Source organism: Sabethes cyaneus, chromosome 2, assembly GCF_943734655.1.
Source record: "Sabethes cyaneus chromosome 2, idSabCyanKW18_F2, whole genome shotgun sequence".
In the NCBI taxonomy this organism is placed as follows: domain Eukaryota; kingdom Metazoa; phylum Arthropoda; class Insecta; order Diptera; family Culicidae; genus Sabethes; species Sabethes cyaneus.
Genome location: NC_071354.1, coordinates 227,208,315 through 227,225,331, shown reverse-complemented (window position 1 = coordinate 227,225,331; position 17,017 = coordinate 227,208,315). Strand labels below are relative to the sequence as shown.

At 37.7% G+C, this 17,017-nt stretch overlaps 1 protein-coding gene across 1 annotated transcript in view; it reads left to right on the top strand.

Moving 5' to 3' along the window:
• The window catches only part of LOC128738854 (putative uncharacterized protein DDB_G0271606), a 173,579-nt gene that overhangs the window by 47,843 nt on the left and 108,719 nt on the right, over positions 1 to 17,017 (top strand). The gene's annotated exons all lie outside the window — the stretch shown is intronic.

Below are 17,017 nucleotides of genomic sequence, written 5' to 3'. Positions count from 1 at the left end.
TCAATTCGATCTTGGACCACTCGTCGCCAATTTCCCTCAGATTTTTTCTCAGAAGTCGCAAATCACTTTCGACCTGGTCGAGGCGGTGCCGGTGGGATTGCTTAAGAGAACTGTTTTCGTCGCACTGTCGCTCGGCATCCTTGCGACGTGTCCGGCTCACCGTAGACTAACGATGTGAATCTCTCCACTGTTCGCTTTCAGTTTGTACTCAGCCAAATATCGTCCGCATCACCTTCCGCTCGAACGCGGTAAGGACGCGTATGTACTCCGTAAGCAGCGTCAAGGTTTCACATGCATGATTCATGTTGTTGTCCGCGGTTACTAGCGTGCCCTAATGCACTAACTTGTCTACCACTTCTAGTTCGTCGCCGTCATCGGTTACCGTTCGTGGAAGGCTCGCATTTGTGTCCTCTTCCTTTCATGTATTCGGTCTTTGCCGCATTTATTTTTAGCCCAATCTTCCTAGACTCCACTTTAGGTCTGGCGTAGATTGCCTACGCCGTCGCAAAGTTACTGTCTATGATATCAAAGTCAACTGCGTGACCTCGAATTTGGTAAAAACCTGTGCCTCTCGTTTTGATCACCCACTCAAGAGCGTTGCTGAACAGCATACAGGATAAACCGGCACCTTGTCTCAACCCTCGCTTCGTCTCGAAGGGACTCGAGTGTGTCCCCGAAAAGCGCACGAAACACATCACCCGATCATCCCTCAGAGCAATCACGTTAGTTTATCCGGCAAACCGTGTTCGTGCATTATCTACCATAGCTGGTCTCGATCGGGAGTATCGTATGCTGCTTTAAAATCAATAAAAATATGATGCGTGGGCATGTTGTATTCCCAACATTTCGGTAAGATCTGTGTGGTAAAAATTGGTCTGTAGGCTGGTATGTCCTAACGAAATCTTGTGCTATCGCTGACAGCCGGCGTAACAGAGTCTGTCAATGCTCAGCAATCATCCGCTAATGCTGCAAACGACAAGACGGTACGATGTGTTAAACCGGTTGGACCTCTGGCTACTAAAGACCACACGCGTTTAGAGTTTCACGAGAAAGTGCCTATATTTTCCATATTCTATAACATCTAACAGGTTATGGGCCCAATACGCATTCACTGCGCAATGCGCACTACCTTTAACAGGATGTACGGTCATCTCCATCGGATTACTTGTTGCTTTTAGTTTCCAAGCACAACGAACCCGATTTAGCGTTCTACCCTACTATCATGACCGTAGTAGTTGCGGCAGGTATGTGCCAGAAGTGCCTGCAACAGAAAGGATCCAAAGAAACTCCCTTTCTTTGAAATTTCATTACTGCACTTCTTGAACAGCATGGTTAGTAGTTCAGTTTACAGTTTCAAACTCTTATTAAAGCATAGAAACGGTTGTGACTTAGTTTTTCAGTTTTAAGCTAATAATTCAGTTTAATATTACTATAGTGAGAAATAACCACGCGTCCCCTTTTTTATTGGAATCGATGGAGGCGCCTTGTTCAGTACGAGTGTATAACTTTTCCACATGACAACCCGATCAAATGAAAATAGCAAATTTATAACAGGATGAATAATTCTTACTACCAAGTCTTTTATAACAAAACGTCCTTTGCGTTATGTTATAAACTTGGTCTCGTTAATAGTTAAAATTATAACAAAATCCGCTCTAGACATATCACAACTATTTATATCAAATTACGATATAGTTTGATCTAGTTTATATCAAATTGTGTCACAAAAACCTGCTCTACTTTATAATCAAAACGTAACAAAGCATATTACAAGAAACAGAACGAGATAGAATCTTTGTAAAATATTTTGCTTGCCGCCAGCTTTTCTATCACATTTTTAACAAACTTTGATAGAAATATCAATTGGAGTTACAATTTTCTTATATTTTTGTTAGAATCATCTGATCGAGAAGGCCCCGAAAAATTAACAAAACGTACTCTAACTCTAACTGTTCTGCTAATCAAGACTTTTTTTCATTGCTCTTCGTTGGCTTAAAAAAATTTAAACCCAGATTCATTCAAGATTCATTCTGTAATCGCCTGATTTTAAATCCAATCAGTAAATTAAAAAAATTAATCAATCAGCTCTCGTGTGTATTCTCGCCAGTGCACTCGTCACAATTTTATCGTTGAAAAATCCCACCTAGAACTGTTAATGCCTTTCGATTCATAATTTACTATATTTTTCTCTACATCGTCCCTTTAAACTAACAAAATTTCAATAGCTGGCACATTCAAATTGACGTTAATTCACATTTTAACCCACAATTTAAACACCTTCAATACTAATAACAAATTGTTACTGTTTAATTATTTTCCAAATTAAACTCCGAGTACTTAGTTGCACTAAATATAACTACAACATCAATGGGAGTGTAACCGTAAATACAAATGATAGAGATAGATAATTCATACGAGAGTGAGCTCTACAAGTGTCCCATTTATTACTTTTTCATGTCTTTCTTGGCTGAGACTGTACAATCAAAAGATTAAAATCGGAGAACAAACAACATGAAAGCCCTATTAATAAGATAATGATGTAGCCTGTCACATCTTCAACAATTGTATTATTTGTATTTCACTATTTGGACCTCAAGTATTTGTTTTATGTGAAGTTACGATGAAGATGCTTCAAAAATTAACATTGTTTCGTGAAATAAAATTGCTGCAAACTTCTTGATAAGTGAATAATTTTCTTTTCGAAGCACATGCCATTCCAATTTCCTATTTATTAGGTACTTACCGTTTTTACTATCACTAACTTAAATTTTAGGCATTTATGTACCCAGCTAGTGGTGGAAATTCAATATTCAACCTTCACTAATGACTTCAGAATAACAATTAAACAGCTAGAACAGTATCTTTTCGGATAAAAAACAACAAACTCTACACATTATTGTTGTACTACAACTAGACAATTTATTTGGAATGTTTAATTTCAAAACAAAAATGGAATTTTGGTGATTAAAACTTAACAATTACAGTGTATATTGTCGCGTACAATAAATATCGCTTATATTATTTTGAATTATTTAATTAAGAATAGATTAATTACGAGATAGTTAAAAGTTTGTTAAAAAGTTTTCCTTAGTTCAGTAAGTTTACAATAGAGTAAAATTAAAACTTAGTTCGTTAGTCAGCGGTAATAATCAGTCGAGTAAAACAGCACCAGCAGTTGACAAAAATCGTGGAACGAACAACGATTCCTCTTACAGCTAGAGAGGAGCAGCGTCCAGTTACAGATTTCGATAGGCTCCCGAGTTATTTTTTTCACGAGGAAAAAATAGCGAAGAAGAAACGAATAGAAATGTACCGTTACACCAGGCCTTACACTACATCAATTAACGATTAAAACGATTTTCAATTTCAACACCGCTTCTGGGCTGTGGGCCGGGAAGGGGGCTTGTGCCTCCTCGCGTTTGTTGCTCTGTGGATTTTGGTTTTGTTGTTCACATGTGGATTGTGTAATTGCTTGAGATGGATCTTGTTTCCTATATGCATGCGACCACAATGTCGGTCGGTAATGCGCGCATAGCGGACTACCGCCCAATTTGACGCACTTACCTGTTGCAGTTGGCACTGCCACCACCTTCACCCAACCGGCCGCGGCACCAGCAGCAGCAGCAGCAGGAACGGCATCGCCTCTATGCTTCCGTGTTGGTTTGAGTGTTGTCAAATCGCACGAAGTTATCGGAGCGGCTCTTCGGTAGGATCGGATCCACTTCGAACAGCTTGAGCAGGGCGAGCAGACTCAGTGCGATGTACGGAATGATAACTGTGGGTGGGAAAGCGGCGGGAAATCAATTAGCGAATTAGCAGAGACGCGATGTGCAGGGGGGCATGAAATGGGGCACAAGATTAGGCTGCACTAATGAAATTTTACGTATGATGTAATGCGACCGTTAAAATATTTTGTGTGCGCTTTAATTGGCTGACGGTAATGTGTTCATTCGCGAGGTAATTAAAACCATCAATTTTCAGCCTGGCTGCATTAGGCGTTCGACAGCGAAGCCTTCCGAACCGGCTGGGTTGGTATTAAAGTATTCAATATCTGTTGCACATATAATTTGCTCGACTAGCTTTTAGGATAACTTGCTTGTGCTTCATCGGCAGATGTTGTGTTCACAACACGCACAGCAGAGTTCAGCAATTTAGTTTGCAAATTCTTGAACGCATAATTGTGCTGCTCCTGCAACGTATCTGGGATGGAAAGGAGAAGAATGTTTCTGTTTCAGTTAACGCAGAAGCGTCGTTTTTTCTCCGGAAGAACGATCGGAATTTCATCTCTAGCAGTACATTCCGTTGGCAGTACTTACAGTGTTGCTTCCGGGAAACTGAATGCCTAAGCAAGAGGCTACGATGTCAGTAAAATATAACACCGACAGAGAAAGGTCAGGAACATCAATACTCCGGAAGTGTCTAACGTGTTCGTAAAATGCAATGATTTGAATAGTTTTGGGAGAAAACAAATTCCTTAAGCAGTAGACTGGAAAGTATAAAGCTAACAGCAAGTTCTTGTTTTATTACCTGAACAAGAACTTGTTGCGGACTTTTTCACACATTGGTTCTAATACAGGATATTCATTTCTGGCTTGTTCTGGGTCTGTATTGTTATTTCGCGGGTAACCCATACCTTGCGAAGACAAATTACCCAAGAAAAACTTTACCGATAAAATTTGATAGCCAAAACATGAGCACGAAAGATTTACGAGCAATGATTGTTATGGAATATATCGAGCTTGTGAGACACATGAATCTGATAAGTTTCACCGACTTTGTTAGATAAGATGCTCGAATCATTGTCATATCCTGCTATATTCAGTTTCATGTGTTAAAAATTGTTATGAAGTCCCATCAGACAGTGTCGTAATGCAACTTATCGTTGTAAAGAATCGTATGCTTTTCAATAAACGTTCAAATCCTTACGCTTAAAATGACATTAATATGCTCAAATAATTTAACCGCCCAGTTAGCTTCGAGGGACGATGCTGGTCTAACAAGCCAGTCGTGATATGTTCGAATCTCGGCTAGGTGTTGCTTGCTAGATAGTGTCAGTAGGATCGTTACACTGGACCCGTAATTTTCTTGTACTCTAAACAGCCGGCTGCGAAGTCTGTCGATAAAGAAGGGTAATGTCTAATGACGGTTCAAGCCCATGGCTTTGCTTTGCTTTTACGCACAAATAATTGACGACTGCGATTCTATGATATTAGTACTTTTCGTAGAGACAAAGCCGGCTTTTGCAGTGAAATAATGGTTTATAAACATCTGAAATAAATTGGTTCCAAAATCAATCCTTGTAGAACGCAGATTTTGTGCTGTTCTCCTGCATATGACGATCAATCACCAAGATAATGAATGAATAAGTTCAATAACATATTTTTTAAGCTTTTCGCTTAATGTTTTAATTTTGTGTGAAGCAAATTATGACTGTCAAGATCAAAAATCCAAACCGATTCAATTCCGTTTTTCGAGAAGCTCTATTGCATGTCGCGCCATCTCGCTGCAATCACAGGTGGTGAAATAAAGTTATGCTACCTTTTATTCCAGTTATTCATAGAACAAACTCAATGCGATGAAATGCCGCTTGCGCAAGTTCATATTTTTCATAAAAAATTAATAAAATTTAAAAGTGCTCGATTTTGTTCAAAATTTGTGTACTTGCTCGTTTTTCGAAAAATTTTAGCCTCGAATTTTCGTATTTGGTCCTTAGAGAGTTCCTTTGTGAGTCATGGTAATCCGATAACTCATCTTGTCAGCTTTCATTTTCGCTTTAAATCGTTTTTTAAATTTAAGATATTTGAACAATTAATTCTATTTCAATATAGGTATCAAATGAAAGCTATTTTAATGACCTTTGAAAATTGAATTGGCGCTTAAGGTTTTGGTTGAAAAAATATCAAAATTATTCGTTTTTTAGGTTTGTTGAAGGTGTAAAAGAGTCCAATTTTCTAATTTTATTCCAGAAATCTAGGATATATTTACATAAATACAACATTTAGAGATCTATATCTTTTTATTTTTTAAATGTAGAAGGACATTCTAAGTAAAAAGCAACGAGAAATGTCAATTTCCTTCCTAGAGATCAGTGCTTAGAAATCTCATATTGAATTCATGAAATACGTCTGAATTGATGCAATACTGCTCACTGCTCACTCTTTCTCGACTGTTTCTAGTACAGATGAAATAAAGTCAGCATTGCCAACCTGAAACCAACGATTCGAGCGAATCACTTGCCTTCATGTATGTGTTATCTTCTACATTCATTCATTCTCGACAATAGTGAATGAAATTAAATGTAAATCATTCATTTGTTTTGAACTGCCGACAACGGCAAACGAAATTACAATAAGCGTAAACATTGCTTCGAAATTTTCATGAATTTTATTCAGCCAAGTTTTCGGTTGATTTTAAAAAGCAAACAGTTAAAAAAACTAGACTTTGAGATCTAAAACATCAGCCAAGAGCAAGAAATGTAGCTGACAAGTTAATCGACCAACCATTCCGCATTGCGATTCATGAATGAATTGTTTTGAAGGGTAGAAAACTGAGAAAGACAAAAACTGTCAGCAGTTCAGTAGTCATGTCCATGGTTTGACAGACAAAAGAATGCTGACAGGGGTAAAACTGTATGCGCTGAATGCGTTTTTTATTTGCCTTCATTAAGGCCTGCCAACGTTTTTTGAGCACTGCCAGAAATAACCATTTTATTCTGTAAATTTGAAAAAAATTAACTTTCATGCTTTGCTTAGTGGTATTTTTTGTGAAATTTTGAGAAAATTTGGCTTAAGATTATCTAAAACAAGTGATATCCGAGAAAATCGGAAAATTTCCCTCTAGGAGTTTTTTGGGTAAACCTCAGGTCTTTCAAATATTGATCCAAATATACACGCTTACAAAATTTCTGGAAACGTACGGCTTAAAGTTTTAGTTAGAAACAATACAAAGTTAGGGCACAAGCTTAAAGAGAACCCCAAACTGCCGGAATGTCTTGAAAATAAGTAATTCACGGTGTATTTAAAATGTCAATTAAGCATCCAGCAAGATACTGCGTGGGTGAAGGATATCAAGGTTGGAATTAAAGCAGCTTTTAGAGCGGTAAAAGGAATTAAATTTCCATTTTCCTGGATTCACAATAAAGCAGTTCTGTCTTCTGTTTGTGTTCTATAGAAATTAAATTGGGCGAATGCTCTAACATGTTGCCTGATTCTAGTGGTAAAAGTATATTGAATAACAAAAAAGTAATGGTTCCATGTTGCTGCCTTGAGGAACTGCAGATATATTTCATATATCTGTCTACCGATACAAGTGTTCCAAAAACAACAAAAATGTTGGAATAAATTTGATAAATAATAAGAAAAATTGTTTGTCGTGTTTAAAAAACTGAAGAGACTTCCTTTTTTAATTGAAACTTTTTCATATAACATCCCAAGTAATAATTCTAAAGCCACTGAGTTTTACTTAAATTTTATAAAGGTTTTATTGCGGTATTAATCATTACCTCTGGTTTTATCAAGGTCAAAATACATTTACACAGCTAGGATACGACTCAAAATACACTTATAAGTAGCTATAAAACCATAATAAAACTGTAGTTGAAGCCAATTTATCGTGGTTGCTTATAGTACCACGATAAAACTAGTTGGCAGCACCATGTGTCTTATGTGTTTACCTTACGTATGGCATACAATATGGCTCACCAATCAAAATTGATTTTATTATGGTTGCTTGTCAAACCGCTAATAGTTTTATAGAGCTATTAAAACCGCAACACCATGACAAATCAGATTTTCTGCCGAAATTATGAGGAATATTAGTGTCCAACACCGGAATTTATTGCCATATTCTAGTATAGCTCGCGAACAAAAATTCACCAAAGCAAAGTGTTTTACAGAAAGAAAGTTATTATCAATCGAGTTTCCTGTCACAGGAAGCAACTAAAATGGTTTTGAATGTATTTATTTTGTTAAAACGACCGAAAATTACGAAATTTCGATGGCGCCTTGAATTTACCCACTTATCATGTCAATGTGCACGATAAATTTTAATGCGCATATGCGGCAAACCAATGGAGACTGCTGAAAATTTATTAAATATTCTATGGGATAATTAATTATAAGCGCTGTAAACCAATTCGATGTAGACGATTCAACGATTCAAGTCGAGCTTTGTAGCGAAAAGCTTCATTGAATAAATTATGGTCGTGGCTGCCAAGCAGCGGAAACCATAATCGGTTTTATAGCTGCTTTCAGAAGAGCGCGACAAGACTACTTGAGTTTATAACCTGATTCTTGGAGAGGTTATAAAAATTTTTGCGAAGAGTGCGCCAGTTGGTCGGAAGGCAGTTTTATACCAGTCATAAGAAAGTTCTTGTGAAGCTCATAGTTTTATTAGCGGTTTTATGAAATTGGTCATGACAACCATTACAAGAACGTGTCAAAACTTAGAATTGTTACTTGGGATGTCCCAATTTCAATTTTTTAAAGAAAAGAAATTACAATACTGCAATGGGACATCCATTACCATAGTCTTTTACCTGCATGGGAACGGATTCAAATAATTAGAGTACAACTTTTCACGCATATTAGGATAACTTTAACCTATTTTAGCTATTTTCATTTAAAAAAATACTATTTTTATAACTGCTATTTTATGGCTTTTCTACTATAACATCGCTAAAAAAGGCATCATGCAGCGAACACGACGTTAATTTACTGAAGGTCAAAAAACTGAAAAAAATCTTTTCTACAATGCGTTTTCTTTATTATCGATTGCCTAATGCCTAATATGCCTAATATTTTCCAATTACTCAAAAGCTTACAACAGAAATTTACAATTTACTGTATTGCATTGTATTCCATAGAAATATTTCCAATTTCTTCACAGTAAATTGAAGAATTGCCATATTGTAATCGTAAAACTGTTTTCTTCAGTTATCGAATAGATTTTTGTATCTAAAAGGTGTCTCCTGTAATGTTTTGCCTCAAAAAAGTGTCGATTTAATTCTTAAATGACCAATTTTAACAATCATTGATCTTGAATCACTTAGTGATGGTGGAGAAGTTTGCATGGGCTTAATTTACAACGATCGAGTAAACTTTTGGGTATTTCTATTCAACTTTTCCATGACAATTTTCATAGCTCTAATAAAGACTCATCAACTGTGTGTTGCGGAAATGCTTGCCGATGATGACTTAGTTTTTGTAAATTTAGCTCATTTAGACAAATGAGGATATCAAATGTGCACTTTGCAATTTTAAAATTTTGCTAGCTCTTCAATGACAAAATTCCCATCGATTTACCTCTCGTCATATACCAGAGTAACAACCGTTGAAAAGGTTCGGCTACGTAAGTAATGAAATAGCAAAACTTAAAAAATGGGATGGACTCAAATGTTACCTGAAATGTGTTGGAATAAAACAAGGGTTACCTATCGCAGTACTATCAGTAGATGTGAAGCAAGTAAACGCAAACCATCGGGATCAGAAAATCAGTGAAAAGCAACCAAAGGAGAAAGAAAAACACGAACGTTCACCGTCCCGGTTAGCTCACTACTGTGATGGAAAAACATTGTTTCTAGCAAGCATGATCTTGATCATAGGAGCGATCAGATTCAGAGCCATTGACATCAGTTCTTGTAAGCGACCAATAGTATGACGCGATTTGTGCAGAGTACAATAAACCTCATGTCAGATCATGTTCATTGCATGATTTCGTTGAGAATTCAGATACAAACATTAGTTGTATGCAGCGTACAAACAACACGAGTAACCTTTTTTCGCAGTTAGGAGACATGTAACACTGTGATCGACTGCTGAGAATATTTAGAGAACAAAATCTTGTTAGCATTGCCTAAGATTCACTGTTTGTCATGTATCGGACGGATCGTGATCTGTGCATCTGGCGATTTCCATTCCTGCTCACTACAATAAACTACAAGTGGTGCTATTCTTCAGTTCTCGGTAGGCAGCTGTGAAGCAGAAATTACACTGAACGTGTTGGTGCAGGTGCACCCGTTTCCTAATGATAAAGCATTTGGGACTGGTAGATTTTTGCCACTCGTGACAACAAGAAGACGATTAGCTATTGCTATTTGCAGCGTAACGACAAACAAGTGAACAAACTCGTCAATGGGGCTGCCATTGCCAAAGATGGTGTATTACCGAACATTCAAGCCGTTTTATGGATAAAACAAACCGAGACGAAAGCCCAAATTCTTAACATTGTTCTATCAATTATCCAAAACCGTTCTTTTCAGAACGAATATTTTTGGAAGTGAAGATAAAAAAATTGTTTGCTCTATAAATCATAATTGAAGCTTTCAGATTACGGACTAGCAATTTTAGTTAAAAAATTAAACTGTGGCACCATTCGTTTTTCTTTTTAAGGTACGTCTTGCAAATAGAATGAGCGACTAGAAAGAGTGAAATTTTATTTAATTGTACTATAAATTACCCAAGCAGCCCGCTTTTGGCAATTTTGGTTGAAGAGACTTATTTACGACTGAAATTGGTTCTAAATAAGTTGCCACAACTGCTTTATAACAACTGTGCTAGTAGAGTAATTACAGTAGAATGAAACGAAACTTTATTTGTACTTTCGGTGATTCGTGAATTATGTTAAAACGTTCGAAAATTATTTAAAATTAGCAATGCTTATTCAAATTAACCACGAAGCGAGGATTTCTAGCTAGACATTCTTCAATTATTTTTAGTTATTTGAAAGGTTGGTTAACAAATTTATTTATTGTTTAGTAAATATTATCAGAGATGATTAGAGAAATAATCCATTGTTTGGTACAAGTATCTCTACAATGTATTGAGGATTGACTGAGTTAGAAGTATGTAAAATGTTACCAATTTTACACTCGTAGCGTACAACGCATATTAGCAAGGTTTTTCCAACTAATCACGAAGCCAGAGTTTCCAGTAAGACAACTCACAGGCACCCCAAAATCAATTGTTTTCTTTATTGGAGTCAGGGCGTGGAAGATTAGTGCGATCGTTTAGTGCAAATGTCTCTGATATCTATCGATACGATCGATATGGTCGATACGATTGCAGATTTTCCGATCAAACCGCTAAGTTATTAGCGAACCTTTTGATTTTTGGGAACGACCACCTATCTCAGCTACCTTCCAGTCAAACGTAGTCTTGCCTCAAAAAATATTCTATTGATTACTAGCAAATAAACCGGAAAACATCATGTCTAAATTTGAAACTGAACGATTTAACAGGGTCAGTGAAATCTTGCTCAACGTCTTTGAAAAACTACAAGGTATACAGCCCTAAAGGTTGTACGAAACGGTGACGTAGGACTATATCAGATGATCAGATCAAAGACTAATGTAAACTGCATTTCTGGCATATGTATGTTTATAAGAACCTGTGAGTGCCATTGTTTAAGCGAATATTTAAAAGAGAAGTGCGAAATATTCAGATTCAATTCTTCATTTAATGCAATGGTGGCTTTGAAAATACGTGGACGGGGGTTCATAAGTACAACGCCTGCAACCTTTGAGACATAGCAATTTCTTTTAAAAATCACTTGTGTGCATCATAAAGGTTGAAATGGTAATGAATTAGCCTCTTATTACAGGGGCGAGGGGTCTCAAAGCATCATAAAATAATAAAATTCATGCCTCCAAACAAACCTACACGTCAAATTTAGTGCCATTTGCTTGATTAGTTCTCGAGTTATGAAGAATGTTGTATTTTATTTGTATGGGACTTCCCCTTTTTAAAGAAAGCAAAGGTTCTAATCCACCATAGAAAAAATCCCCCTCCCTGTTAAAAGACGGATGGGTCTCATTATACCATAGAAAAAATTCCTGCCTTCTAAGACCCCCACAAGCCATCTTTGGTTCCTTTTGCTCGAATAGTTCTCGAGTTATGAGGAAATTTGAATATTATTTGTATGCCCCCCCCCCTCCTAAAGAAGGGAGGGGTCTCAATTTACCATAGAAAAAATTCTTGCCTTCTGGAATTCCTACATTCGAAATTTGGTTCCATTTGCTTGATTAGTTCTAGAGTTTTGAGGAAATTTGTATTTCATTTGTACGGGAGCCCCCCCTCTTAGAAGGAGAAGAGGTCTCAGTACACCGTAGAAAAATAATCCTGCCTTCTGAAACCCCCACATGCCAAATTTGGTTCCATTTGCTTGATTAGTTCTCGAGTTTTGAGGAAATTTGTGTTTCATTTGTATAGGAGGCCCCCCTTTTACGCCCCCCTTAAAATTGCTCTCTTACCCTCATAAAAATTGCTGGTCATTTTATATATCCAACGACATATAAATTGTTCAGTTTCGTTCAGTAGTTTACTAGTTATTGGCATTTGAAATCTTTCATTTAAACGTTACACTTCTATTTTCGTTTTCACAAAGTGATACCCAGTCCCAGTATAGTAAACAAAGACGTAGTCCTACGTCAAAAAAAAAACATCAGACTTAAAACAATGTTTTAAGATAAAGTCGTAGGCGTATAACTCTTTCCAATCACTCTGACACGTCGTCAGAATTGTGCGTCTAACCAAATCGCTGCGCTGGATTGGCATGAAATTTTCTGTGACTGCACTCATATATTAGCACACGACGGCAATAATAAAGTGAAACAAAAATATTTTTTTAAATTCAACTGTATATCCCCTTCGAATACCTTTCATTGGATATCAAAATCAATGAAATTGGTTCAATGGGTCAAGAGTTTTCAAAAAAGGTCTAAAAGTAAGATTGGTGAATAATGATGATTTTAGGGTCCACCCTAGCTCAGGAGAGGTACCTCAAGTGCAAAAAAAAAATAAGGGGGCTAAAATTTTCTGAAAAGGAACATGTTCGTGAGTTTTGAACAAAACAGAAGCGTTTGTAAATTGATAGGAAGATAGGAAGTACTTTTTTTATTGATTTTATTTTAAGTGTCGCTGTGTCAAATTACTTTCTCCGCTAAATGCAATATACAATTTCTGCAACATATCGCAATTACCGGGCATTTTGCTAATATCCGATAAACCGGAACCCGTGAGTATTATGTACTATTTCAAGTCAATCTCTCTCTTTTAACGGCTGCACAACGCTGATTATAGGAACTAATTTTCGCGATATCTTTCTTGGTTAGTTTCATCAGGCCGGGAGTATCATTAGCTGATCCCTTTTCCAAGGCAGCGTAGTTTTTCCGGATTCATTGGCAACGGACAAAAGAGAACCAACCAAATGCGGCTATGTCTACCCTTTTTCCTGACAGCGCCATTCCGGACGTCCAAAATTTTCAGTTATTCGATTACCGGTTAGGCGATTATGATGGCCTTCATAAATCAATATTTTTAAATATTTTTAGTTGAATAAATTTACCGATTTACGGACCCTTTAAGCACAAAGTGCGAATTGTCAATTAAAGCTGGCGAACCTGCTGTTGGTTCCAATTAAAGAAGGGTCAACGACGTTCCTTATGTTGCTGCTAATCGAATAGTATCAGAAACTATATGAACGCAAATATTAATTACTTCCATTGTGCCAGAAAAGTAGTAAAAAATAATTAAAAACACAACCAAGCGGTTGTGTTCCGTTGAACTATCGTGATTTCCGCTAGCATCATTAATGTTTGATTAATTTTATGTGAAAACATCACCCGTTCATTACCGCAAAATTGGCTAAATCCATTGTGCGATTTATTTTATCGTTTCTTTTGTTTCTATGATAGCTCATTAGCAAGTGAGTGATAAATGATTAAACCGTAAAATAGTAGTGAACCAAATAAAGCCAAAAGATGTTCAAAGCTGGTTCAAAAATAAAATGGTCGAACTAGTTTATTATTGTTGATGTTTTTGTGTGAGAATAAGTATTCCTTTTAGAAATAAATGGACTCCGTTTAATAGCAATGTGAGAAACAGAACCAAAATTCAGAACAGTAAATTTAAAGCTAGCGCCAAAACAAAATGAACTCAGCACTTTTTCCCTATAAATCAATTACAAGAAAAAACTGCAATTTCGGCACAAATCGGCACCGAACATTGTTCAAAACGAAGCAAGTTAAATAAACGATCGCGAAAGTGTGCCCATTGCAAGCCATTGCATTGGATAGAAAACGCCCAAATGAGCAAACGAATGAATGGGATGCAAATATTTTTCCACTTTTCCTTCGATATAATTGTTCATTCGAGCATAGCGCAGCGCAGCAGCGAGTGGAAACCGCAAAGCATTATGTGGCCTCATCATGGATGGCGTCATTGAGCGTACAGTTTTCGACGCCTGTTGCCTGCCCGTGCCTGTTATAAACAAGCGGCGCAGCAAATAGTGCAGCACGGTGCTGTGGTGGTTGGATTGAATCTAAACCTGAATAATCGTACTTACAGAGCAACAGCACGACACTGATGTTGATGAACACCATCTCGTTCCAATCCTTGCCGGCTACCAGCAGATAAACATCCCGGAGTATCAGCGTCGTCAGTTCCATGACAAACACAACTCCGTACGGGTAGATCAGCCGGACGCATTCCTGCAATAGATAGTGGTGGAAACGATTGCACACGATCAGTACCGAGGCCGTGCCTGTGCAACAAATAATCCGTTCACCTTAAATACTCCAATTATGAGGATGACGCTCGCCATCAGCCAGGCGGCCCCCAGTATCAGCATCGGTATGCCGGAGAAGCGAAAATTGTACCCTAACGCACGCATTGATTGTGGGGTTCGGTTGGTTGGTTGGTTGGTTGGATGGAAAGAGAAGAAATTACAGGTGAACAAAAAAAGATCGAATTAACAACGCTGCTGGTGATTCGCGCGGGGAAAACTTACACTCCTCTAACGGGTAATGGTAATTCAGCCTGGTGAAGAGCACGCTCACTAGGGCAAATAAGATGCTGACCATGGCGATAGCATAACCATGAAACTTAATGAAAAACCGTAAGAATCGATCCATCGTTGCTGCTTGCTGTATGATGACGAACGATGAACTTCAGCGTCTCTTTTTGCTGCACAACTGTTACCGCTGCTGACTGCTGACTGTTGCTGCTGCTGCTTCTGGTGATGGTCGTTGGACGATGATTACTTTCACGAAACGGTTTTTTCGCTTTCGGTCGATCGGTCGCGGACTGACAGCCGCGCGCGCGTACTCTTTTCTCGCCTCTTCTGCCGTAGTGGTCTAGTGGTTGTTGGTTGTTGGTAATTTTACACTTCTTTTGTGTTGGTGACACAAATCCACCGATTTCACATCCGCTTTTTCTTTTTATCACACTTTTTTATCCAACTAACTCGGAGGTCAAATCTTGAAAAACACAAATCACTTGTCCGGAAGATTGGACCGGAGATTAGCTAGCTTTTTTTATCTAATTTAGCCTTTAAAAGATAAAGGAAACACTGCACTATTATATTATTAGTGATATCGCGACGCACGAATGAAACAAACCAAGTCGATGTTTTCTTTTCTGTACCGCCAAACCCGAAACGCACTGCAGAGCTAACGGCAACACACACCTTCTCTGTTCGATGATCGCTTCGTAATTGACGCTGTCTGGCACTCTGGTTGGCTTCGAAAGAAATGGACATGCGAAGCCGAGACCGAGACTGACTGACTGACTGACTGAGTACAGACGAGCAGGAGCAGCACAGCATAGACAATGTACCACCGACCGCACCGGGCGGCGATCGGCCCGTTGCGCGCATGATTATGATGCTTATACCAACAACCGAACCGACCGAACGAAAGGTATCATGAGACTCTTTCTTCTGCCAGCGGCATGGCCAGGCCTGGCCAGTGCAAGTGCGTTGCGTAAACAAAGGTAAATTTCGCACTGGATTAGTACCGCATTACGGCATGCATCCCATTGTAGTTTTTGTGGGAAGCAACGTTACACTCTTTCATTCATTGGAGAAAAGAAACTGTATGCAGATGCAAACGCATTGCCTAACAGGTGGTAGAATTTTTTAAAAATTACTTATGCAAACATTAGTTGTACCCTGTGGGCATTATTGGTTTCAGCATAGCGCAAGTCTATCAGTTCAGTATTTTCGTCACGCTTAACAAAATTTGCGGCGAAACGCCAACTATCGATTCCTTAACGACGTTAGAAAAGAGTAAAACGCGATAGTGGAAAAGAATAAAAACGGCCATGAAAGAAAAACGTGATAGAATGGAAGGGAAAACGGGAAGACAAAGAGAAAAAAGTGGAAAGACGAAAACAGAAGAGAAAAAGAGGGCAAACGATTCCAAAAAATGAAGAGATCGAAAAAAAAAACAAAGAAAACGAGAAAATAGAAGGAAAAATCATAAAGAAAATGCAGAAAATGAGACAAATTAAAGATAAAATGAACACAAAATGAGAGACAACGAGATCTCCTTTTTAAAAGAGAAGAAACGGAATAGAAAAAAAGGAAAATAAAAGGAGAAAATACGGGAGTAGGAAAATGGAAAAAACGAGAACACATAAGAGCAAAAGCGTGAAAAAAATTGAAAACGAAAAAACAGATTAAACTGAAAAGAAAAAGAGAACACGAAAAAGAAGGAGAAAAAGCAGGACATAAAGAGAACGAGCAAAACGGATGGCAGTGAAAAACGAGATAGAAAAGATATTAAAAAGCAAAAAAAGACAGAAACCAGGACCGAAAAAAGACCGGGGCAGAAAGTGACAAAAATGAGACAGGAAAACGGGAAAAACAGGGTTGAGAACGAGGAAAATGGAAGAAAAACGACGCAGAACGGAGCAGGTCAAAATCAGGTCTCAGGAAAAGGGCGAAAAACGGTACTGAAAAAGAAAAGAAACTGATAAAGAGGAGCATCTGACAGAAAATAAATCAAAAACTGGCATGAGAAAAAGAAAAACGAAACAAAAAACGTGACAGAATGGTAGGAAAAACGGGACATAAAAAGAACAAAGAAAGTGGAAAAGAAAATTAGGAGAAACAAGACAAGAAACGGATTACAGAGCAGAAAACAAGAAAACCCAAAAGCAAAAATTACAAGGTATATAGCCCTAAGGGTTGTACGAAAGGACGACGTAGGACTCTGTCAGATCATTAGATCAAAGACTAA